This window comes from Marmota flaviventris, chromosome 3 (assembly GCF_047511675.1).
Source record: "Marmota flaviventris isolate mMarFla1 chromosome 3, mMarFla1.hap1, whole genome shotgun sequence".
Lineage (NCBI taxonomy): Eukaryota > Metazoa > Chordata > Mammalia > Rodentia > Sciuridae > Marmota > Marmota flaviventris.
In genome coordinates, this window is record NC_092500.1 from 11,749,141 (window position 1) to 11,775,411 (window position 26,271).

A 26,271-nucleotide genomic window follows, 5' to 3' on the forward strand; every position below is an offset into this window, starting at 1 on the left:
CTTTTCAGTAAATTGATGTAATACTTTGTATATAGGCAGTTAACCTGTATTATAATGAGAGGCTTAATGTGGTCATCAGAAAGAATTATCTGACTAAAGATGATTAATTGCTAGGACCATTTACAAAGTGAAATTAAAGAATTTCCTTTACTAGCAATTTTCAAAATTGGGACCTCCTCTGTCTAGAGTTACTTGGGGCGGCCAAGGAGTGAGTAGGCATACTCTGGAGGCCAAGGAGTGTGTAGGCATACTCCGGCCTAGGTGATACAGTGCCACGAGGCAGTAGATAGTCTTCTCACCACCAACCCTGCTCACATTTATGAGTCATTTTTAAGAAGCCTTATTCTTTTTCTTCAATTAGCAGATGATTTAGAATGAAACCAGCTGGGAAAGTGCAAGGTAAGGCAAAAGTCCTCATAGTTGGTAGGCAACATCATTGTTTGAGTAACGGATTAATGTTTTTGTTTTCTTAGCTTTACTGTATAGTGTTTTACTGAGCTGATTTAGGATTGACTGGAAAGGTGGGGAAATTACAACATTTAACCTAGCTTATGTTAGAAATTTGGTGCCACTAGAAAATAATTTCTTCAGTTTCTATGTACAAATTTATTTAAGTAAAAGCACAGCTCTGATCTCATGGGAATCTTACCACTCTCTTTATCTGCTGAGTACTCTAGTGTGATGTTTTAGGCCTTCCATGATCTGGCCTCAGAGTTTTCTCTTATTTCATGAAGGGTATGCTGTGTTCCAGTCATACTATTATGGAGCAGGTAATATAGCTTTGGAATCACAAATGGGTTTGAATTTTAATTTCTTTACTTGAGATCCATTTTTAAATATAGTCCATTCTGAAGTCCCACTTTAAATTCTACTTCCTCCATGAAGTCTTATCAGATGCTCTTGCTTTTCTCTTGTTGGGGGGCAGTCTCTCAACCTGGTCTACTGCACTCCAAGGCATGAGCTTTCCACCTTGCGTGGCACTTTGTCACTGCCTGTTAGGGCATGATGAAAAGATTTGTTATTCCTCCAGGATGTGAGAATAAGAACCCTGACCAAGTATATCCTTGGCATACTTTTCACAAAGTGCCCTGTGGAATTTTGGTAAAGGATAAATTACCAGGTACACTCATCATTAACCTTCTTGAAATATACAGAGACTACCTGTTGAGATTTTTTTCCTGTGGACAAAGGAGGAAAGAACTCCTTGGCCAAACTTTCGCTAGGTTTTCATTGCCTTTGCCTTGTCAGAGTGATATGAAAAATTAATACTCAAGAAGTTAGAAATCTGATCTTCAGCAAGAGAAAGCCTCTTACAAGTTTTAATGAGTTTGGTCAAGTGGATATGAAATATAAATCTGTCATTTTATAGAGCCATAGAAGGCCCTTAAAACACTTCGTAAATATCTTTATTACATTAGAACTTTCCCTGTGTATCTCCTATTATTAGGATCTTTCATTGTTCCTTTAGAGCACCTTCAGCCTGTGCTCTCAAAAGCATCTTGGTGTCATGTGGATCATAGGATTATTTAAGATAAACAGCTGCTTCCAGCTCTTCAGTTCTGGTATTGTTGCTCCAAGGAACTCAGACGTTAATTGTAGCAGATGTTTCTTAGCTTTAGATTGACAAGTGGCAGGGTAAGGAGTGAGCTACAGAAGAGACCTAGCATGTGTTGAATACTGTCAGACCCTATGTGTAAGGCATTCAGCAAGCATTGAAAGTTTACAGGATTTCTACTGGGCATGTGCCTTGTACTTGATTTTTTTTTTTTTTTTTTTTTCATTTTTCTTGGCATCTTTGATTTTTCTTTAGTCAACAGCTAATGTTCTTTTCTCTATTTGTGCCCCTTCAGAGGAGTGGTAATTCTCTATTGTAATTCTATAGTCCTGTATAATTTACATATATATTGCTTTCATACCCATTCTGCTTTGATCTTGTTGAGACCCCAGTGAGTCTCTGTTCAAGGGGCAGCAGCAGAGTTTTGATCTTCATTGACCGATGAGGAAATTGAGAGTCAAGTTTTTGAAATATTGGCCAAAGGCCGTAGTAAGGAGGCATAGAATTGGCTTTTGCTTTGGTGAGTGCATTGACCCTCAGACTTGAAGAAAGTTTAAAACAATTTTTTTTTAGCCGCAAATTTTCCTTTTTATAACTGATGTATATTGTATACAGTGAAAACAAGGAGATGATCCAGTATGATTTCATGAATCTCATAATTTATTGCCTTATGAGGAGCTTTTTCCCCCCTTAGGTTCATAATGCTTAGAGAGGGAGAGAGTAATGTGAACACATCTCCTAGGGAACATGCTTGATAGACATTGAGCACATGGGTGAGTGAGTTCCAAAATCAAGCAAGTCCATTGTCCCAGCTAGGATGGAAGCGGGCCTATGTGGGAAGGGAAGCCTACTCAAGGTTGGAGGTGTGCCTTCAGGTGAGCTGTTCTTAGGAGAAGCTGGCTTGGCTACCACAGTGAAGGTCCATAATGATGTGCAAGTTCCTGGATGCTAGAGGGCTGTGTTGGTATTAGAAAAGGGTTAATTTTAATAATAGTAAAAGGAAGAATTCCCCCCACCCCATGAACTATGACATGTTTATTAGTCCCCCCCTTTTTTTTAAATTGATGAGAAAAATCTCTTTTATTCTTTTTGTTTTACTGGGGACTGAACACAGAGCCTCATGCGTGCTGGGAAAGTCCTCTAGTACTGAGCTGCACCCCAGCAGTTTCTTTTCCCTCTTATGGAAGTGGTTAAAATGTGGTTGTCTTTGCCTTGGTAATGGCTAAATGAAAGAAGTTTTTTGAATAGTGGAAAGATCATGAGTCATGAGAGAGTCAGGAAACTTGGCTTCGTCGTAGATATTTGTGGCCTTGTGTATGTCGCTTTACTTCTTTTGGGCCCTTTGCTTTCCTCCTATAAAAGGGCTCTAAAAGTCTAATTTTGCCTTCAGTTGTTTTAGTTAGAATGGTGCTGTTAAACAATTTTCATCTGTAGAAACTCTGAAGGACTTCACGGTTGGTATTTCTAATACCAACAGGTTTCACATTGTACTAGACATTATTTACACAATAGCATTTTATTCCCCTGTGCTAATGCTATCTGTTTCAGAAGGGACATGCTGTTGTGACTTAAATTCCACACACCATTATGCCCAGTGCTGGTCATTCTTGCTCTCATTACTGAACTAATTCAGTTAACCTGTGTGGAGCTAAGCTGCAGATTCCAACACACGAAGAAGGGGACTAGGAAAGCTGCAAGAAGAAAATGTGTTTTCTGCCTACTCTGGGCTGAGAATAATTTCACAACTGGAAATCTTTCTGCAAGTCTGAGTCACACTGCTGGACTCTTGGCTCTCCTGGGGTGGGAGAAGGGGAGGGAAGGGAAGGAGGAAGTGGCTATGTTGGTTTTTGTCAACAGAGGGCACCCAGAGCAAAGCAAGTACTCTGACATACTAGAGTCTGCCCTTCTATGCTGGATGAAGAGGAACCAAGTAACTTAACAGTGTGGATTCATAGTGACTGTTTCTTGCATTTCATTTGATCTGTGCCCATCATTCTCAGACATTTACTCCCATGCTGGAATCAGAATATTCTAAATGTAATATTAATGATCATTCTTTGCTGAGCACTTTAAGTAGAAAATCCATTTCCTCAGTGTCCTGGGGTGAATTATCCCATGTAAAGTTGGGCTTTTGGGGGAATCTACACTATTAGGCTCTAGTTTAATTCAGTTTCCAGTGAGCAAGCATTCCTGAAGTAATACAACTCTGAAGAGGCACTTACTAGTTGTATATAGCATATTGTCATAAGATTTTGTTCTTGTTACCTAGAGCAATGGTCCTCAAAATGTGACTTCTGGACCAGCATCAGCACCACCTGGGAACTTTTGCAAATTCATGGTCTTCCCTTCTTCCCAGACTTACTGAATGGATACTCAGGAATGGGGCCAGCAGTTTAGGCACACTCCAGGCAGTTCTACTGCACACTCAAGTGGAGTGAGACCTGCTGTCAGAGAAGAAAGGATTGGAAGAGAAAGGACACTGGTATTTATTGCAGACCACGTGCCAAGTACTCAAGAGTTTCATCTTTGTTTTCTAGAAAACGAAGCTCATATTTTGACAAAGTTATCCATATAGTAAGTGGTAGAATAGGAATTTAAAATCCTAGTCAGATTTCTGACTCCAGAGCCATGCTATAGTTTCTGTTAATAAAATGCTCTGAGGCATTGCATTATTTGAATTAATTTCCTCTTTTTTATGTTCTTAAAATATATATTTTTAAATTTTAAGTCTCATTTTTAAAAAATAACTTTATTTTATTTATTTTTATGTAGTGCTAAGGATTGAATCCAGGGCCTCGCACGTGCTAGGCGAGTGCTCTACTGCTGGGCCCAACCCCAGCCCAAAATATTTTTAAGATAAAATTAGCACTCATTCATAAGAGGAAATTAATAATATATAGCAGATCAAAAGAATAAAATTGCTTTAGTACATTTAACTTTATCTTTCTGTTGTTTGTTGTTCTAGTCTTGTTTCTGTACAGCTGTGCTTGCATATATACACTTTTTAAAATTCCTTAAGGATGTTAATCATATTGTACAAACTTGTAATAGGCATCCAGATTAGTCCTATCTCCCGTGAATGTATTTTCATGCCATTAGCTGTTTCTATAGCATCGTTTCATGACTGTTTAGTATTCCATTGAAGGGTGTAAGGTTCATCTTTATAAAGTCTGTCTTAAGTTGTTTTCATTTTATGATATGCTTTTGGGAAGAATAGAATATTGAATGCCGTGCCACTCTGGGTAAACAGTTTATCCAGAGTGGCTTAAAATATCATAATTAAGGTGATGAATACAGATTATGGTTGAGAGAACATGGAACTAGAAAGGCAACCTAAGCATGTTTGAAGTTAAAGTGAATCCAGAAATAAGAAAACAAATTGAAGCAAAAAAGCCAGAAATATCAGGCATGGACTGAGGATCAGTGAATGAAATGGGTTAGAACAAATAGGGAACGATCATGAGCAGTTTGTTGGTGCCAATAACCTGCTTTTTATTGTTGGCCTTTTGACATAGAGGCCGACTTGCTTGCTGAATGACAGCCTGAGAAAAACTGGATATACAGTTTCTATAAATAATGTTATTATTTATTGAGTACATTCAGGTGCCAGGTATTAATCATTTACATAGATTTTCTTGTTTAATTTTTTTTTTAACAGCTGTATGCATTAGATGCATTAAGTGGTGTTTCCCCCATTTTTCAGAAGTGGAAACTGATTCTGAGGCTTAAAGTAACTTGACCAATTGCCTTGACTGGAATCCAGATTTGTTGAAACTCCCAAACTTGTGTTTTTATTGTATCACTTATCTTCATTCCTTTTCATGGTATGGCAGGTGATTTGCTTGTGTGCATGTGTGTGTGCGTGTGTGCGCGTGTGTGTGTGCGGGTGTGTGTGTGCGTGTATATATGTGTGTGTAGGAGTGATTTTACTGTCTCTGCTGGACAAAGAGAAACTTGATGTGTAAGTTTCATGATAGAGCACTGATGCTTTAAGACCAACACTTGCCATCAGCCCAGTTGTTGTCTTGGGAAGGGTGTAAGCCTGAGGCTGGTTACTGCAGTGGCACAAAGAATGGAATAGGAAATGGAATAGTTGCTAGGAAGGAGGGAGGGCAGGTGTTTGGACATAAGGAACTGCTAGAAGGATCTAATCTCCCCTATTAAATTGTCTTTCCTAAAGAAGGTTGTAACCTCCTTAGGGCATTTTAAAACATTTTTATTAAGGTTATAATCTACATATTATACAATTTTCTCACTTAAAGTATATAATTCAGAGGCTTTTGGTATGTTCAAAGGGTTGTTCAACGACCCCATAATAAGTTTTAGAACATTTTCATCACACCATATAAAATTGTATCTCTCTTAGTCATCGCTTCCCAATTCTCTTTACTCCCTACTCCCCAGACCCTAGGCAATCACTAGTCTCCCTTTTGTCTCACCAGGTTTGCTTGTTTTGTATATTTCATGTAGATGAGTTTAATATAATGTGTGATCCTTCTTGTCTAGCTTCTTTCCTTAAGTGTGATGGTTCCTCCATGTTGTAGCAGGCATCAGGACTTCATTTTTCTGTTGCTGAATCATATTCCATTGTGTGGCGATATCATATCTTATTTGTGTGTGTGTGTTTAATGTTGGGAAAGCATGTTTTTATGTTAGGAAGAGAAAGGTGAAAGAAATGGGAAAATAAATAGGAATTCTTCTTAATTTAACATGGAAGAAAAAAATAAGTACTTTGACTATCAGGCCCGCTTGAGAACTGCAACTGAAGGCATAGGTAATGGGCTTACTGGCACCTGCAACTTCATGGGTCATTTGTGGCAGAGAAGCAGCTCTTCTGACCTGGACACGTGCCACATTCAGGGAGCTCATTGTTTAAACTTTGTGTGCCAGCCAGTGCCATTGCCCCTACAATACATTCATTTGGAACCAGAGAGGCCTTTGCTGATCTAATCTGGATACATTTCCCTCCATTACTGTAGCTCAGGGTCCCCAGAGAGTCCTCTTTAAAGAGCTGCCAGTTTGTTGAGTGCTGGCTGTTGTAAGATTATTTCTGACCATATGATTTGTTCAGTGCAGATTATAACCATCTTTCAGGTCCTAATCCATTGGTCAGAAATAGTAACCATCATAGTAGCCATCGTTCCTGTGTTTTAGAATGCATGCCACCTCTAAAGCCTGCATGTTTTTCTTAGCTGGAGTGTTTGGAAAGCTCCTCTAGCAAGCAAACCTTCTTTCCTTCCAGGTGCTGGGTGACTTTGCTGTTGTTCCCTCACTTCCTGTTGCTTGTTTTCTTGGTTTAATATCCAAGGATCAGGGAGTACTGACTTTCATAAAATAAAAGGTTAAGTTTTGGTAAATTCTAAAACCTTTTAATTTGTACTCCAGAAATGTTTTGATTTGCCTATTACTGTGCTGGAACTTTGTCTAGTTTAGAAGGTGAATGGTAATCACTTGTTTTAATGCCTTGGTGCTATGTTTATCCCAATACAGAGACAGGAACCCAGGTTAGGGAAATTCACCCTGCTCCTCAATTATTGAATATCAGCTGGATTTAGTGACATCATTCTTGTTTGCAGATGGGGAAATTGAGTTTCAGGGGGGTTTATAGGATTTACTGAAGTCCATAGCCTTTTATTCCTATAGCTTGGCTAGTGACAAAGCTGGAGCTGTGGTATGAAGCCTCCATTCTTAGTTCAGACCTTTTTTTTTTTTTTTTTTTTAAGTTATAGTTGAACACAATACCTTTATTTTATTTTTATGTGGTGCTGAGGCTCGAACCAAGTGACCTGCACGTGTAGGCAAGTGCTCTACCACTGAGCCACAACCCCAGCCCCTAGTTCAGCCCTTTTCCCCCAGTGTAATGCTGTTTCCTGATGGACATGTAGTGTCATGACGAAGGAGCTGCCCAACCCTGCTCCACTTCATCAACACTGCAGGCTTTAGGTCTGAGAGAGAGTGTGTGACAGATTGGAAGTGTGGTGATGAAAATTTTCAAGCAAGAAAGAGAGCAAGAGTACAGGTGTGTGAGAGTGAAGAGCCACTGGCTCATCAACCAGCACCCCTCCCCCTCCCATCACTGTGTCCAGTGAGGATATTTGTTTTGATTATGATTGTAATTCCTTGTGAGCCTCTGGTCTGTTTGCTAAAACATATGTGCACTAACCTAGCGAGCATCATCTGTAGTGCCTGCCTGAAAATGTTTGGTCATGGTTGTCAGCTCTATGCCCAGTATAGTTTCCTCAGGTATAATGTGAAGAGACCAAAAGCCTTCTACTGTGCACAGCTTCCTGACCCTTCCCATCATTCTTTGTGTACGGAACTCCAAAATGTCCCTTGCCTTCCAGCACCCCCCTGCCCTGTGATCCTCACAGATCTATTCAGTGTGACTGTCATTGCTAGGGTAGATTTAAATGTAGCCCCTTCCAATATGATGCTTACACAGAGCAGTAACCCATCCTGAGACCCTCTTCAGTACCTCCCCATCATGCCTGCCTTTTGTGGAGTCCTCCAGCACGAGCTTCTTCATGAGCAGAGTCCGTTGCTCTCCTCCTCATCTTTTTAAAAAAAAACTTATTTATTTATTTATTAGTTTTAGATAGACACAATATCTTTATTTTATATTTATGTGGTGCTGAGGATCGAACCCAGTGCCTTATGCATGCTAGGTGAGCATGCTACCTCTGAGCCACACCACAACCCCAGCCCCATCTCTTCTCCATCTTTTTTTTTTTTAAATATTTGTTTTTTACTTTTTTTTTAGGTGGTCACAATATCTTTATTTTTTATTTTTATGTGGTGTTGCGGATTGAACCCAGCGCCCCGCGCATGCCAGGCGAGTGCATTACCGCTTGAGCCACATCCCCAGCCTCTTCCCCATCTTTAATATCATCATCAAGTAGTCTTTAGTGTTCTCTTGCTGCTTACCATTCTACAGTGGCATGAGGAAGGCACAGGAGTGCTGACAGGCTGTCACCTGGCAGTGTTATTCCTCTATAGAAGTTGTTTTATAGTCCTCAGTTATAATTTAGAGCAACAGCTACTATTTATTGAATGCTTGCTGTGCATTAAGTGTGTACATACCTGAGCACACACCCCCCCAGCTCCTCATTATCTTAATGACCAGTCTAATGTAAGGGACATGGTAGAAGCTGTACTTCACAGAAGAGACTGAGCTTTAGAGAGGCTTAAGAAGTGGAGTTTGAAAGTGGTGGAACAGGTATTTAAACCAGGCCTGCCTGATACTGAAGTCAGTGCTTTCGATAGCTGTGCCAAGCCTCCTTGAGTACTTAATTTCTGAACGTTCCTGTGGAAGAGAGCTGAGTCACTGATGTTTCCTGGGATTGATAAGTGAGACATCTGTTTTAGCAAAAGGGATTAGCAACATAATTCAGATTAAACTGACTTTGGGATTATAGAGTGGAGACATAGGGAGCCTCTACGACTTATTTCCTGGATCTGATTTGCCCTCAGCACAGTGCTGAGGGATCTTTGCTTTTGGGGTCTAGAGTGATTTCAGGTCAGTCATAGACTCCATGGTTTGGTTCTACAGATGGGTCTGTCCAGCAACTCCAGATTGTTTAGGATGAGCCTCTGGAGGGTTTGGCTCAGTCCTGGTTCTGGGGCACTGATGTGGGGGGCATTAAAGGTGCCCAGGCCTTAGCCTCTCAGCAGGAAGCTTTTTCTCCAGTTATACTTTAGCTCCTCCCCCATGTGCATTATGGGTACCTAAGAGTTTCTTTGTGGCTGTGTGAACAAAGGGAATGCAGTATTCATGGCTTTTCACTGACCAGTCCTGTGGAATCCCTGTGGTTTTCTGGGGCAGAGTGGTTGCATCTCATTCCTTGCACATTCCTTTTTATGTGAAGCTTTGAAATGGGAGAAACTTCTGAGCAAAAAAGAGTCATTGGGAGTAATAAGATTATGAGGAAAAGAAACCAGTTCTGTACCCACCCTGGGGGCAAAGAACGTTGTCAGGACTGAAGGCATGCCTCAGCTACTTCAGTTAAGTGGCCCTGTCCTGGATTAATAATTTGGGTTGACCTCCCAGTGGATTTGGCTAGGTATTGGGTTTTTCTCCCTGCAAGCCTGCCCTTCCCTCTGTTTTGCATGTGTGTGCTAACATAATTACAGAAGAGTTACATCTTGCAACAAAAACCATCCTCCCACCCTTAAAGGAGAGGGCCCCTCTAAAAGGGGATGGAGAAAAATTCAGGGGGAATGTGACTGAGTAGTTCTGTTTCTGAAACAGCAGAGTTTGAAGAAGTGGGAGACTAGAAATCAGCAGGCTGGTCCTCTTTATAATTGCAAGGGGAGATGTGGATTTCTAGCACCCGGGGTGCAAGAATTGGGCACTGATTTTGTGCTAGAGAAATTATTCTTTCACATTTGATCATCCAGCGTGAGTTAGTAAGAATCTTGAATAACAAGGGCTCTCTTTTTGATGAAGGCTAGAAGTTACTGTCTTTCAAGATTCGTGGTCAGGTATTCAGAAATATTTCACAAATTTAGTTGAAAACCAGAGCAGATGCTCCTGCTGTTGTTTACCCGTGAAAATCTGTGACATTCTTCTCCCTCTTCCTCTTCCCACCGCTTTGAGAACCAGCCAATCACATGGAGGAATATATTTCAGTGCCTTTCTGGCCTCCTCCCATAAGGAATCTACCACATTGCTTTCTGGGCCTAGAGAGGCTGAGCATTTAACTCTTGGGTGTCTGATTCACAGGACTGGTGACAATGCAGTGAGCCTGTTTTCTTGTCTGTGTTGACTCTCTTGAGTTATCCCCAAGGGGATATGCCTCCTGAGGCAAGATTCAGTGCATTGAGCTTGAAGAAACTAATTTTTAGTCCCAATTCTGCCAGTAACCAGCAGTATAACCTTGGGAAACCTACTCTTCCTTCTTGGGCTCAATCCCCTTTCTGCAAAATAACAGGGAAAGGAAAGAAAAAGAATGAGTGTTGGTGATATAATTGTATATGTGCCACCAGCATTTTGTATATTGCAGGGGCCCGAGATGTGGGGAAGAGCATTTGACCTGTGTTGAATGCCTACTCTGAAGCAGTTTGCTTTTTAATTGTTAGCTTATTAAATTCTTACAACTCTGCAGGGCAAATGCTTTTCACCCAGTTTTATAGACAAGAAAAGTGAAGGCTAGAGAGGCTGTCAATTTGCCCAAGGTCACTTAGCTGGGAAGGTCCATCTGCTCTTCCATTCCACTGGACTGGTGAAAAAAACCCTGAAAGTACTGCCAGTGTTTTCAGTCTAATATTCTGAAAGCTTTAACTCCTTAACAGCTTTGAGTCCTGACCTATAGAATGGCCAAACACAGCCTTGCTACTTGAGAAGCAGATGACTTAGATATTCTTTCATCATTGGAAAATATCAAAAGATTGTGTAGCAATCAGTTTTTTCCTTACTCCAGGGAGTTTTCATCCTGTATAGCAGCTCCGTCCACCCATTCCACCTGCCTTTCCTCATGCAGGTGCAGATATTTTCTTTTCTCTTTGCTTTGTGTTTGTAATTGCAAGCTAAGCATCTCTTACTTAGTGGACAGAATTTGGAGGAAGTTAAAAGAAAATCTTCTTTATCCGTAGATTTTCTATGACACACGTATAGTACACTTACCTGGAATCTCTGTGTGTGTGTGTGTGTGTGTGTGTGTGTTTATGTGCATTTATGTGTGCATATATCCTATTATAAGCTTCCCTTTTTGAGCTTTTTTTTTTTGCTTATCCTAGCTGTTCAATTTAATAGAGACACCTTATCCAACAGAACACTTGTGTTTCTTTTTCTGTAAATTTTTCCTTTAAATTCAGAGAGCTGGGTATGGTAGCGTGTGCCTGTAGACCCAACTACTGTGGAGGCTGAGGTAGGAAGATTGCTCAAGGCCAGCCTGGGCAACATGGCAAGATCTAATTCCAGGGGGGGGGGAAAGGTGGGGGAGGGGGAAGCACAAAGAAAATGGCTTTCTTTAGGTGAGTTCTTATCAATACTTTATTGTTACCAATTAAAAAACTGTAGAAGTCATTTTCTGTCTTACTGTAGGCTAGAAAAATGATAAGCAAATCTGTTAACACTTGTAGCTTACCAATTGAGGCACTGGCCTAGGTGTTTTATTTACATTATTATTTTCATCATAACTCTACATTCATAGATGAGGAAACAGAGGTTAGAGGGTAAATGCTTGCTCAAGGTCATAGCTGGTGAGTGGTGATTCAGTTCAATTCCAGGTCTGTTTTGCTTCCAAATTAAATTCTTGTCTTCATTGCCGTGCTGCCTCTGGAAAATGATCTTAAGAGTTCATTTGATCATCTGGGCCCATACCTCAGCTCTGATCACCTCAATCACCTGTTGTTTCTTTGGAGAGGAGAAATACAATTTTATATGATAAACTCTACAATTGAAAAAGTAAAAAATAAGGTAAGTATTTTATGGTGTTTTCGAGCTTTAACAAACAAGCAGGTGATTTTACCTGATGTTTGGTCAACCCCTGCCCACACCACTGTACCCAGAAGCAGTTTGAACTCAGGAGTACTTTACCACTGAACTACATCCCTGTTCCCCTCCATCTTTTATTTTTATTTTGAGTCAGGATCTCACTAAGTTACTGGTGTTGACCTTGAACTTTTCATTGTCCTGCCTCAGCCTTCCAAGTTGCTGAGATTGCATGCATGCGCCATCACACCTGGCTTACTGATGTTCACTTTGCATTACTTTTACTGAAATTTAAATCCATCCTATCTTATAAATAAAAATGCGAAAAAAGTAGTTACTCCCCCTCAAATAATGAACAGTTAGGAGATTTCAGTGTGATTTAAGGTGGATGGGAAGAGGTAGGCCTTAAAGGATGAGTATTAGGTGGTTGGAGAAGAGCTGGAAGTGTTTTCTTGGGTTAGAAAATGTTACTGTTTGTCTTATCGCCTGGTACATCCTATGTTCAACATTTCCCAGAGCACCTGAGAATGGTTATCAGAATCCAGTACTTAAACTGGGTGTGGTGACGCATGCCTAGTGCCTATAATCCTAGTGGCTCAGGAAACTGAGGCAGGAAAATTGTGAGTTCAGAGCCAACCTCTGCAAAAGCAAGGTTCTAAGCAACTCATGAGACCTTGTCTCTAAATAAAATACAAAATAGGGCTGGGAATGTAGCTCAGTGGTCCAGTACCCCTGAATTTAGTCCCCGGTACTGGCCGCCCCCCAAAGAATCCTGTATTTAATGCACATGTACTTCTCCCTGCCCCACTTTAGGAATTCCTTGTGATTCAACTCTACTGCCTTTATGTTGGGTTTTCCCAGTCATGTGCTATGAAAGATTCATATAGGGAAAGCATTCTTATGTAATAATGAAGTATTTCAGTATTTCCACAGTGTTTACTGTATATCTATGATACGCATTTAGCATGACACTGTTGATATGGAGATGAATAAGACATGGTCATTGTCCTTTAGGTACATCCAGTTGAGATTTTTTTAGTCTTGTTCAGGACACAAGACCTACAAATGTGGAATTAATAACAAATACTTAAGGTTATAAATTAAATAAGTGAGCCAAAGATAACAGAGAGATCAAAGGGTTTAGAATTTGCCAGAGAAATAAAAACAGTTCATTTAATATTTCATCCAGAGTATGGAGTAGGTCAGGGCTGGAGTGAGATATGGGGTATGGGTCATGGCAGAGGTCGTGAAGGTACACAGTAAAATGGCTCACTGGATTAGAGCCAGGTGCTCATGCCTTTTAGAATTATTGATGGAATCATCACTTGAGATTGAGAGGGGAGGAAGATCCCACCAATTAGCATTTTAAGTGGAAAATGTTTAATGCCAACACTAATGTAAAAAATAATGTTAGCGACAACTCAATCCCTGAGATTATAGTTTTTAGGAAAAATTTAATTTCTTAAATTGATCTTTTGGTTTCCTTGATTAGCTTCTTCTCCTTGATTAGAGGATATAGTATTCTCTGTATTAAAACACATTGGCATTTATTCTTATTGGGTTTTGGAAACTTGGGAAACTTTAACCTAAATCATACACAGTTTAAGACACCCAGAGACTCTCTTGTCATTCTCATTTGCCCTGTACATTGTTTACTCACAGCCTTATTCTAGATGGTTGCCGAATATTACGGGTTCCCTCCCCCAAACCCACCAAATGAGTACTTTTTTCCTTTATAAGTTCTTAAAACTTTCTTGTAGGTGGTGGTTTAGGAAAGGGAGATTCTTTTCTCCCCCGCCCCTTAGTAGTTTTAATTCTAAGTACCTATGGAGATAAAGATAAATATGGGAAACTTCAGGATGAAAGGAACATTAGAGACCAGAGAAGTCAAGGGAGGTCATATCAGGCCTAAAGTGGAAACTATGTTACAACCTAAGCAAGGCTCAACTGATAGGTCTATAAATAGGATTTTATCACCTCAGAAAATTTCTGGCATAGTTGTAGCTTTCCATGTTGGGGACTATAATATTTACTAAAAATAAACTGTGTTTCAGAAATAATTAAAGTAAGCCCCACTGAATTCATTTATGTTATTAAAAGTATAGTCACAACCTGAAAATAAGTTGGAGATGTATTAATTTTTAGAAACATGTGGCTGTTGAAACCATTGGTCAGATCCAGGGTAGAGTGGTGTAGCGCATTCCAGTATGGATTAGATAGGTTACCTTCTCAGAGAATAATGTTATTTCAGTTTCTCCTCCTAGTTCAGAAGACTCCGAACCCCCTTTTCATGCATTCAGACTCCTAAACTGGCATCAGAGGGTAACGTTCGTCTAGGCAGGCAGGCAGGGCAGTTCTGTTTTCCAGGAAGCTCACAGTGAAGCTGCCTAGATGCGACTGTTAAGAACAAACAGCTAGGTCAGCAGCAGCAAAACCTTCAGCTGTCTGAGTCTGTGCCTCACATTCCTGCTATCCTGACTGTAGCCCTTTAAATTGTGCAGCAAATTCTTGGCTTCTATCTGCCTGTCAGCTAATCACTGGCACCCCTGAATAGTCTATTTTCTTCCAATGAGTATTTGTAAAATTTGCAAAAAGCATCTATTAATTTTAGTATTCTCTTGGAAGGCTATGAAATTCTGAAATTGGGCAAATAGTAAAATTGCTTAAAACGTGTTTCTTAAGATTATTTAACCATGAAACACTTTTCAAAATATAATGATTGGGGGCTGGGGATGTGGCTCAAGCGGTAGCACGCTCGCCTGGCATGCGTGCGGCCTGGGTTCAATCCTCAGCACCACATACAAACAAAGATGTTGTGTCCGCCGATAACTAAAAAATAAATATTAAAAAAAAATTCTCTCTCTCAAAATATAACGATTGAACAGTGTAGCACTGGTATGACTCATGTACAGTGTGTGTCAGGATTAAAGTAGTCACCAGCAGCAGGTCTCAGAAATAAGTTAATGGTTTCAAGAAATGAATCAATTTTCTTTTTCCCAAACTTTAAAAAAAATTTTGGAGAAGCTAAATTATTTTTAAGTACAAAATTTAAAGAAATTAAACCATTTTAAGAGCATAATTCCACAACATTGTTAATTTTATCACTATATGGGCTGGGGTTGTGGCTCAGTGGTAGAGTGCTTACCTGGCACGTGTGAAGTACTGGGTTCTTCGACACCACATAAAAAAAATACATAAATAAAATAAAGGTATTGTGTCCACCTACAACTAAAAAAATATGTAAATATACATTAAAATATATAAATATATATTTAAAAAACTATATGTACAATGCCTGCTTTAATGCACAGGTTAAATAAATAAGGCCTTTCTGCCTCAAAGCAGCTCACATGTACCCTTATTTCTCAAAGAGGATACCCTACTTTTAAATGATACATTGTTGCATACTAATAGAAACTCTATATTTATATTTAGTATTTTTCTTTTTGAATGAATAGATTCTTTTGAGTCTAGAAAACAATAATTAACATCATTTTAAGAATTGCTGGGACTGGGGTTGTGGCTCAGTGGTAGAGCATTTGCCTAGCATGTGCGAGGCCCTGGGTTCGATCCTCAGCACCACATAAAAATAAATAAAATAAAGGTATGGCAACTACAACTAAAAAAAGAAAGAAAGAATTGCTAGACTACCTGTTGACAACTTGTAAAATGCTAAATCAGAATTATATTTTTCAGATGCATTGTGTCCCTGATTGCTTTAAGCCTTTTACTACTTTTGTTCTTATTTTCTCCTTTTAACCACTCAACTCCCTTCTTTTCAGACCCAGTGCTTTAAAGAAGGGAACTGAAGTTCACAATACAATATTTTCTGAAGAGATGAGAAAGAATGAAATAGGCTTAACAAGTTCATAGAACTCATTGGGCCCCAAACTCAAGCATCTGCCTATTTGTTTGCTTCTATGTAATATTTTTTGTTTGGTGATTATTTAACAATTGGCTGTTAATAGTGTAATGGTAATCATAGTGTAAGTACACAATGGTTTAACATATTCTGATGGATTTGACAACATTCCTGTAATGTAGGCAATGGTACTCCCATTTTTCAGATGGAGAAAATGACACTATATATTTGATCTTTTTGCATTACTAGAATTCAGGGATGATTATGTTAATATTTTATTTCAGTCATTTTGGTGCAGAATGGTTAGGGGCAGTAGGTGAGGGTGATAGGCTCATTGACTTCTTGGCTTAAACTTCCTTTTTGACTATGTTGGCTTTCTGTCACTGAGACAAAACAACTAAGATGATCAACTTAAAAGGAAGATCGTAGTTCAGAGGTTTTAGTTCCTGCTTACTTGACTTGTGGTGAGATAAAACATCATGGCAAGGAATATGTGGTGCAGGAAAGCTGCTCATTGAGCGAGAGCGAGAGGAGAGAGAGAAGGGGAGGGGCTGTAGTCCCAATGTCCCCTTCAGGGGCATGCTACCAGTAACCTAACTTCTTTCCACTGGGCCCCACCTCTCGATAATGCCACAGGCTGGCCACCAGGCCTTTGGCATGTGGGCCTTTGGGGGACATTTAAGATCCAAAACCATAATGTTGACGTTTCAGGACTTGCTGACAATCTCTTAGTCATTAAATTTGCACACTATTGATGTACATAGAGTTTCTGTTGTTTCAAATGAAATTGAATTTTAATTTGTAGATTAGATGATTTATTATTGAAATCACTATTTAGAATTAAGTTCCACTGGATATAACAGAAATATTTCCACCCCAAAAGAAAAGTAACTGAGTGGGGGGTAGAGAGAGGAAGAGAAGGGAGAAAGAAAGGGTTTTTTTTTTTTTTTCTTTCACATACACAAAAAAAGTTTGGAAGTGGGTAGTTCAGGGTGTTGATGGTGTGCATCGTGGTGATGGAGGATCTGAGATCCTTCTTGCTGTTTGCTTCTTTGCCTGTAGGATGTTGCCTAGATGGTTCTAGAGCTTCAGTCATCATTTCCCCATTTCTGTGAAGCAGTTTGAAGGGAGGAAAAAGGTGGTGTCCCCTCTCCTGTTTAAGAAAACTTCCAGGAAGTTCTAGATGAATTTGTGCTTATATCTCATTGGCCAGAACTTGGTCTTATGGTTACACCTTGCTGTAATGGAGGTTAGGGGACAGAGCTCTTTTTTGAGGAGTATGTGCTAATGAGCTAGAGTGACAACTGATTTTATTACTAAGGAAGAAGGCAAGAAAGGAAAGCACCAGGAATTATCAGAGTGGCCTGATCTTCCTCCCACATGATATAGAAGCTACCATTTGGTAGCTTCCCTGTGAGACTTTCAACTAGTCTTTGCCATATTATCCAGGAAGGTAATTTTTTTTCTCCTTAAATTTATACATCTTTATGCAAAGGTGTTTTAAGTTAAGTAATATGAAATAATAAGGATTGGGGCTGGAGTTATAGCTCAGTGGCAGAGTACTTGCTTCGCACATGTGAGGCACTGGGTTCGATCCTCAGCACCACATAAAAATAAATAAAATAAAGATATTGTATCCATCTACAACTAAAAAAAAAATAAAAAAAATAATAAGGATCATTGCAGTTTCCATTTTAAGTTCGAGTTTTTTGAAGTTTGTTTATTGGGAGTTTAAATATGAGATGTTAGAATAAATATAAACATGAAATATTTAAGTATCTGTTCTTAGGTAAAGAAAAAAATTGTTGAAACCTGGATAAGCACTAGGTTATACATTTTGAGAGAATAGAGAACTTGCTTTTTTAAAATTCGAGGTTATTTACTTTTTAGAATAATAATTATTTTAAAAATAATTCGTTTATAAGAGTAAAATTTTCAAAAGGTACATAATGGTCATATGGTGAATCGTCACTCCTCTTCCTTCCCCCCAGAGGCATTGGGTGTTGTAGCCTTCTTTTATATAATTCTTCCCTTTTATTTTTCTTTTTTAAACCATTGATGCTGTGCTATTCATAGTTCTTAACCTTTTTTTCCTCTTAATAATATATATTAGACTATTTCTTAACTGTATTTTAAGAGCTTTCTCATCTCCTTCCTGCTCCCAAAAGCTCTTTAGTGTAGTTGAACCATAATTTGTGAAACAGAATGATCTTGTCTTGTTCATATTAGTTAAACTGAAGTCTTGACTTGAATTTAGAGGATATTAGGAATGAGCTGTTTTTGGTGGTTGAGTATCTTCCTTTTTTTAAGGACTAAGGTGTTTAAGATTTAGTCATTTTGGAAATAAGTCCTTTTAAAACATGTTATATAATTTATTTTTTTTTAACAGTGTACTTTTTTAACATAGTTGTCAGCATCAGTTATTGTTCAGAAGTGTCAAACAGTAGTATTTCAGGAGCTTGCTAGCTGGCCTTACTAAATCGCTCAATTTATCATCTCTTTTTTTGGGAAATACCTGCTTTTTAAATGTTTTCCTCTGGGTCTCCTTTGTTCCTGATGTGACTGCCTCTAATATAGTATTCTTCTTTCCTCTGGTACTTATGCGCTACTGTTTTCTAGTTTCTGTTCCTAATTTGCCTTTTGAATTTTTGGTGGGCAGTTAGCCAGAAAGCCAGAACAGAAATATCCCTAAAATAAAAATAAATTCAGAAAGAAGTTCTGTTGGGCTTTCCTTCTGATGAAGGCACATGCCTGTGTCAATATCTCGGATGCTTAGAGGGTCTTCTTTTTGTTTTCTGATTATTACCATGGTCTAGAATAACTCCCATTCGATAGAACATTCTGTGATGATGGAAATGTTTTATGTTTGCCCTGTCTGTTATGTAGTTGTTAGCCTCATATGGCCCTTGAGCACTTGATATTCTGGCTAGTGTGAATGAAGAACTGAAATTTTAATTTTAATTAAGATAAATTCAGAGAGCCGCACATGACTAGACTCTATTTAATTAACTTGTCTACATCAAGCTTGATTAGACTGGAGCTCGAATCGGGATTATTTTATTGTGCAAAGAAGAATAAATGGGTAGCATTGGAGGAGAGGTGACATGTTGATGATCCAATTAGCTTAAAAGTAAATGATTAAGTTGGAACTTTTTTTTGTATTAACATTATGATTATTTCAAACCATAACATTCTAAAGCCATTATGCCATCATGTATTTATGGTTTGTAGCTATGGCAAAGTTGTAAATTCTTTTGGTAACTAGGGCAAAATTAGTAGCACTCCAACTTTATTTATAGAACTTGGTTAGACAGTTGCCTGAGTGCCAGAAATGCCTACAAATAACTTTGACCTTCCGTAACAAAAAGTCAGGGGATAAAATGTTCCATAGTAGAAGGTCTCAGTTATATCTGACATACAAAACACTATATTCTTTTGGAGAAATACATAATGAAACAAATGTGTACATGATTAGAAATGTTGGTAACTGTTAGGAAGAACATAAACAGGGAACAGTAATTGAAAAAAAGGGGTAGACAAGGAGAAGGACTTCTAACTAGATGGTTTGGAGTGCTTTATTAGAGGAAGTAATATTTAAGCCACGACCCACAAGATAAGAAGAAGCCAGCTTTGCAAAGAATGAAAGGGTAGGAGGGGGGATTTCAAAAGAGGGAATTACGGGGCTAAATGGGTCTTGGGGGAGAAGGATGGACCCACTATAGCTCAGGAGATGAGTGTATTTAGAGCAATGGTTGAAAGAATTTAACAGTATGAAATATGACTGGAGGGAATGGGTACCTCTGAGTCACCTAGGACCTTAAGAGCCATCATAAGGAGTTTGGATAGAAAAAAAAAAGATTATGTCATGTGATACTGTAGAAGTTAGGGAATTATATGATCTGATTTTTGTTTTAAGACGTTCTCTTAGGCCAGGCCTTGGTGACACACACCTCTAATCCCAGCTACTTAGAGGCAGGAGTTTCGAAAGTTCCAGTCCAGGCCCTGCAATTTAGTGGGATCCTGTCTCAGAATAAAAAATAAAAAGGGCTGGGCAATTAGCTTTTTGTTAGTGCACCCCTGGATTCAGTCTCCAGGACTACAAATAAACAAATAAAACAAAAAACAGAAAAAAATGTTTCATTGGCTCCTGTGGGATGGGTGTTTTGAAGGGAAGCAATGATGGAAATGAGAAAACTACTGTGATGTTCTAGAAAGAGATGATGGTAGCTTGGGTTGAAGTGTTGGCAGTGGAGATCCAGAGAAATCATACACAGGCCTTGCTGTAGGTTGGACACAAGGGGTGAGGGATAGGGCAAGGATCCTTTGCCTTTCATAATCCTGAGGTAGGCAGTGCCAGGGGAATGCTAGATTTCAAGGTAAAGGTGGTAGGGAATTCGGACCCAGCTTCGAGCCTGTATGTTTGACATGCCTGGGTGACAGTCATGTAGTTGTATTGGAGCATGCAAGAGGTTTAGACAGGGAGCATAACTTGGAAATATTAGCATGAATCAAAGTAATGGAAATGGGTGAAGCAACTCAGAAGGAAGAGAATGACCCACGATGGAGTGCTTAGGAATATTTTCTTTTTAAAGATTTGTTGAGGGATAAGCCAGAAAAAATAACCAGTGATAAAATAAAACCAAAAACCAGATTGTGGTAATAAGTACCTTAGGAGCTAGAAGAAGAAGAGAATGTTTTAAGAAGATGGCCAATTTTTTTGACTTCTGATAAGAAACCAGATAAGTTGAGGACAGCAAAATGTCCATTGGATTAAGTAATGTGGAAGTAGTAAATCTTGATAAGCTGATTTAAAGGGGTGGAGGCTTGGAAAATTTATTTTGAGCAGATTGAAGAAGATATAATAGATGAAGGAGAAAAGAGGTCTATAAAACTTTTTGGAAGCTTTACTGTGAAGTGATGAGCAGAGTAATGGTAGATAATGGAATGAGGTAAAGGGACAGTGGTGGGGTTAGAAAAATTCCATGGGGTCCCCATGATTTTAAAATCATGGTTTGTTTGGTCACTTACCTGCTAGTAGACACCTGTGTTTTAAACATTGTGCTTTACTTCTACAGGTGGTCGTAGTGAACTTCCTCTACACTGGTGGGGATTGTCTAAGGAAGGCCGCTTGGAGGTAGAATAGCTGTGCCACAGGCTGTGCACATTGCAAAAATTAATGGGTACTACCAGCCTGACCTCCAAGGTAGTAGGGCCAATTTATGCTTTCCCCATCAGTATGTGAGAGCAGAGAGTAGGTTTTCTGAAGATGGGACATGAGTGAATTTTTGGGCGTGATCATGATGAGTGAAAAGGGGTGAGAGCGATGATGGAGGAGAAAATGGGTGACTGACCAGCAGCCAGGTCTTCACTTGGGCACTAGAGGATGGCCTGCAGATGGGCAGTAGTGGGGGAAACGCCTCCTTCATTGTGCTCACTGTGAACAGGAGGAGGTGCATGCATTTCTAAGTAGCACTGTTGAATTGATAGTGAGAAGATGCTGTATGGATGCTTCTCTTTTTAAATGACATATTTGGATAGAGATCAGCCAAGAGTTGGAGGTGGGGAGAGAATGAGACAGGAAGAAAAGGCAAGAAATAGTCACTTTCAAGAGTAGGAAAGTTTCCTAGGATAGCTTCGGTGGGATTGCTTGGCACTGTCAAGTGCCCATTGAGGTTTTATGATTATGAACATGCAGTGAAGTCCATCAGCTTGGTTGTGATTTTCCTTCAGTAGAGTTAAGCTGTTGGGACATGAATGCAGAGAGGGCAGAAACTTGCATTTAACCACGTTTGGAGTTTTGCCTTGTGGCAATGATGAGAGGACGAATGATGGAGGGTCTTTGCAAGGCAGGGGTTATGATTATGGACTGTGGAATCAAAGTGGAGCAAAGGAAGGAGTGGAAGAGAGAACTGTACTGGGTAGATGAAGAAAAGTGGCGGGGTTAGAAAAACTCCATGGGGTCCCAAACTGTGTGGAGGGGATACCACAGCAAGTCAGTCAGAAGTGGGAGAGATTCTTTAAGAGTGTAATGGAGACATATTACAGGGAAACAGGGCTCTTAAGATAACGTGGTTTCCTATTTTAGGGATGGCAGCCCTGAGTTCCCTAAAATTGAAATAAGAATTCTAAGAAATTGCCTCTTTGCCCTTTCCAGAGGCCAGCTTCAAGATGCACCATTCCCAACATGTGAATGAGCAGAGCTTGCTTTAGACATCCAGGAAGGTAATCACAGTTCACAAGAATTTTCAGGACCATTCTGTTGACAACAGCACTAGTGCAGCAGTATGACGGCCAGTCCCACATACAATGTGTGCATACCAAGTCCCGAACCTCTCCCTGGCATTGTAGGTATAATCGTTGATAATGCCGGGGATGGAGTGCAGGATTTGACTAGGGTAAAATTTCTAGTGATTTTTGCCTGTCTTGATCAGATTTTATCAGTGAATAAGTATGGTATATTGTAGACATGATCTTGGAATCTTGAAAACTTGTATTTAGGTTTTGGCACCTTTATTTCCCAACTGTGAAGCCATGATACCTATTATTTGAGTTATTGTGAAGGCGCAGTGAGACTATGCCTGCACAGCTGTGGCACATAGCATGCTCCCAGTCGATAGACGCTGGATGGGGATGACTGTGTTGGCACTAAAATCAGCAAGCAGGCATGGAAGACTCCCCGGCTCATCTTCCAGAGTGCCTTGGGTCTAACTGGAAAATGGCAAAGCCATAACTATCCCTACCCTCCCTATGCCTACCTAGATGAGCTTCTCAGGCTTTGGGGTATGCGCAGATGCTCCTCGGGCTTCAGGTATAATATTGATTTTGATTCTGTAAGTCTAGAGTGGGACCCAAGATTCTTCATGTCTGAGAAGCTTCTAGTTGATGCTGGCCCATGAGGCATACTTTGAGTAGCAGAGTTCTATTAGAGAACTGCCCTGTGGGAATCCCTGCTATTTAAAACAGAGAGGAAATGAGGTATAAGAAACTTATTCTTTCAACTGTTTTTTTTTTTTTTTTTTAAAGTCAAATTCAGTGGACTTCACATGTCCCACTTCTCTAGTCCACAGCTTGGTGAGGCTCTGTTATCTCTCCCTATCCTCAAAGTGAAAGGACTATAAATTATATAGAGAGTCCTATCAGATTTTGTTTGAAAAATTTCAGTGCCTGATTTCTCAGGTATATTTTTCAAGAATCATGCTGGCTCCCCACATGCACACAGCCAGAGAAACTTTTAAAAACAAGTGGTCTCTTGAATTATTAGATTTTGAGACAGAATCTGAAACGTGGCTCCAAACCCTCTCTGCCCACCAGACTTGTCAAGTTGTAAAACACAGGACTTTCAGGAGCAGGGATTCGAATGCATTATAAGACTAGAATTATTGGCAGCCCCTGTTTTGCTATACCAGATTATCTGATTTTTCTTTCTCCAGCATGAGTCCAGCATGCCAGAGACTTCCTCTGTGGGCTCTGCCTAGAAGAATTCCTTCTCCAGTGCTCAAATTGACACGTCTTCACCTCTGAGCTAATCTGGAGGCTGATAGCTTCAGAGTGCAGTCTGATAAAATGTCCTCCTGGTGGAATGCAGTGTGTGTGCATCTCAATCTCTGAAGGCTTGAGATCTTTCCCAGAGTGGCTTCATCGTGTACGATCCTTAGACCCTTATTTTCCCCTGTTAAAGTGAGTCCTACATAGTTATAAAGCACAAGCTTCCTTATTTTGATGATCAAAGAGAATTTTTTCCTCCCTTTTTTTGGTGTCTTTCTGTGTTTCTTCTTCTTCTTTTTTTTTTTTTTTAAGATAGGAAAATGTGGGCATGCAGGAGCATGCAAGAACAAGACCAGTAGCTCGTCTGTGTGGTTGTGTTTTGAGTACAAGTTTGTGAAGGAAACACACAAAAGAGTTTCATTTCTGACCAAGACTATCTACCTAATTTAAAAATCTATAATCAGGAAAATAGCATTAGAAATTTGTAAACTCTTCTTTGGGCTTCAAAGGAGTTTATAAATGGTTCTACCCATGGGAATTTTTGAGGTAGTTTTCAGAGTTTTTGTGACATATTTAAACTTTTATGACTTTATTTTGAGGATTTCTGTATTTTTCTTTTTCTTTGCTGCAGATGTTTTTATCTTTATCCTATCCCAAATCGATTAAAAGATAACACCATAAAATGACAGCATGAATATTTGTGATTTGATGGTGTTTGTTTTATTGTGGTAGTTAAGGATGAACAAGTATTAAAATAAAAACTCTTCAAAGAAAAGTTGAAAAGACTGGGCTGGGGATGTGGCTCAAGCAGTAGCGCGCTCGCCTGGCACGTGCGGGGCGCTGGGTTCGATCCTCGGCACCACATAAAAATAAAATAAAGATATTGTGTCCACCAAAAACTAAAAAATAAATATTAAAAAAATCTCTCTCTCTCTCTCTCTCTGTCTGTCTCAAAAAAAAAAAAAAGTTGAAAAGACTGAAGCTTCTTGGTGTGATGTTACTATAGTTATGGCTTCAGATTTGGGGGTTGCTGTGAGACAGGAAAATTGCATATGCAAATTGATTATGGACATATAAAAAGAGTCTTAAGTAACAGTTCATACAAAGTCAAGATTAGTTTTCTTCACATTCAGTTTTTTAGAAAAGGCTATTGGGGACATATCTTAGAGGCGTTTGCCTAGCATGTGCAAGGTCCTGTCTAGGCTCAGTCCCCAGTGCTGCAAGAAAAAGGGGAAAACAAACAAGGACATCTGTTTTAAAGCTTGGAAGTTCCTACTCCTCTTTTGTACTAGAAATGAGGTGATGCTGCCTTAGAAGAAGTGGGGTGGGGGAGGTTCTGTATAAAGAAAAATAAAAGGTTGGGTGAGGCTGAGAATCCCTGCCCCACCCCTCCAAGTTTAAATGAGCTGAGAGTTGAAGGTGGGAGAAGAGGAAGGCATTGTGAACCTCCTGAGGAGACACATATTTAATATGAAAGAAAAGAAAAAGTGACCTGACTTCTACCTTAAAAGTACAGGAGACTTCAGGTCAGCAGGTAACTAGGCCGGGTGTGTGTGTGTGTGGCGGGGAGAGAATGAATAAATATGAGTATGAACCTATGCATGGGGCCTGCCTGGCGTGCTGCAGACCTTACTTGGAGATTTCCTAAGCTGGAGGGAGCTATCTCAACACGTCTCAGGGGGAACTACAGCGCTAGGGCAACTGAAAGGCAGTAGGCCTCTTACTTTGGTTTGGTTTTGATTTTGTTTTGTTTTTCCTTTAATGAGTTAAAGGAGTAGAATATACCTCTAAACAATAACATTTGAGAATGTTTTGTGTATCTAACATATGCTGGGTATTACATAAAAGACTCCCTGGCCAAAAATAGATGAAGGAAATCTCCTTTGTAAGTTTCCACCCTGAAGGGTGAAAAGGAGATAAGATTGGCACAGGAGTACATTTAGTAGCAAATGGCAGAAGTGAATGTTACATTACAAACCCCAGGCCCACAGAGGAAGGAGAGCCACTTACAGCTAGGGTGGGCTTTTGAGTTGGAATGTGGGGAAATGGGTCAGAGAGGTAAGAAAAGAGCATGAGCATTGGCATATGGAGGAGAATTTAGTTATTTTCTGAATAAAACCCACTGATTGGATAATACTTGTTCATCATTGTATGTAATGGACAGAAGCTTTGCCTGGCATATAGGAAGTACTTAAGAAATGTTGGAACTAAAATTGGGCAACATGGTCACCAAGATCATGGCAGAGAGCTTACATAGTTATATCATTTCATTTAATTTAATTACAACTCCAAACATAGTTTTTTAAATTCTTTTTTTTTTTTTTGAGGGGAGGAAACAAAAGCCTGAAAAGATTAAAAACTTTCCCCAGGCCACAATGATAATAACTATAGATCCAGAGTTCAAACCTGGGCCTATACCCTTCCCCTTCTGCATGCCTAGTAAAATATCTGTAACATACTAGGGGCTTGAGATTCACTTGATGCTAAAACACTTGTCATTTGTCCCTTCAGAAGGAAGGTTGTGCTGTAAAATCCTATAAGATTAAGAATTTTTACAGGCAATGGGGCTGGGGTTGGGGCTGAGTGGCAGAGTGCTTGCTTGCCTAGTGTGTGTGAGGCACTGGTTTCGACCCTTAGTACCATGTAAAGGTAGATAAAATAAAGGCATTCTGTCTATCTACAACTACAAAACAATTTAAAAAATAATAAAAAATAAAGAATTTTTACAGGTGAAGTGATATAAAGAATAATAGTGGTAGGGCGACATTGCAGGAAGGGAATGTGGCTCTGAGCATGTTCTGTGGTGCATGCCTGGCTTCTTTTGGGGGATCAGGAAGAATCTGGTCAGAGGGGAAGATGCCTAGATCTTGGAAGACCGAGTTTTTTGATTGCTTCATTCACGTTTAAAGAACTCATGTTAGACTAATTTTATGTCTA

General features: G+C 39.5%; 1 protein-coding gene across 21 annotated transcripts in view; it reads left to right on the top strand.

Annotated features, from left to right (window-relative positions):
- The window catches only part of Rbfox2 (RNA binding fox-1 homolog 2), a 267,272-nt gene that overhangs the window by 98,849 nt on the left and 142,152 nt on the right, over positions 1-26,271 (top strand). The gene's annotated exons all lie outside the window — the stretch shown is intronic.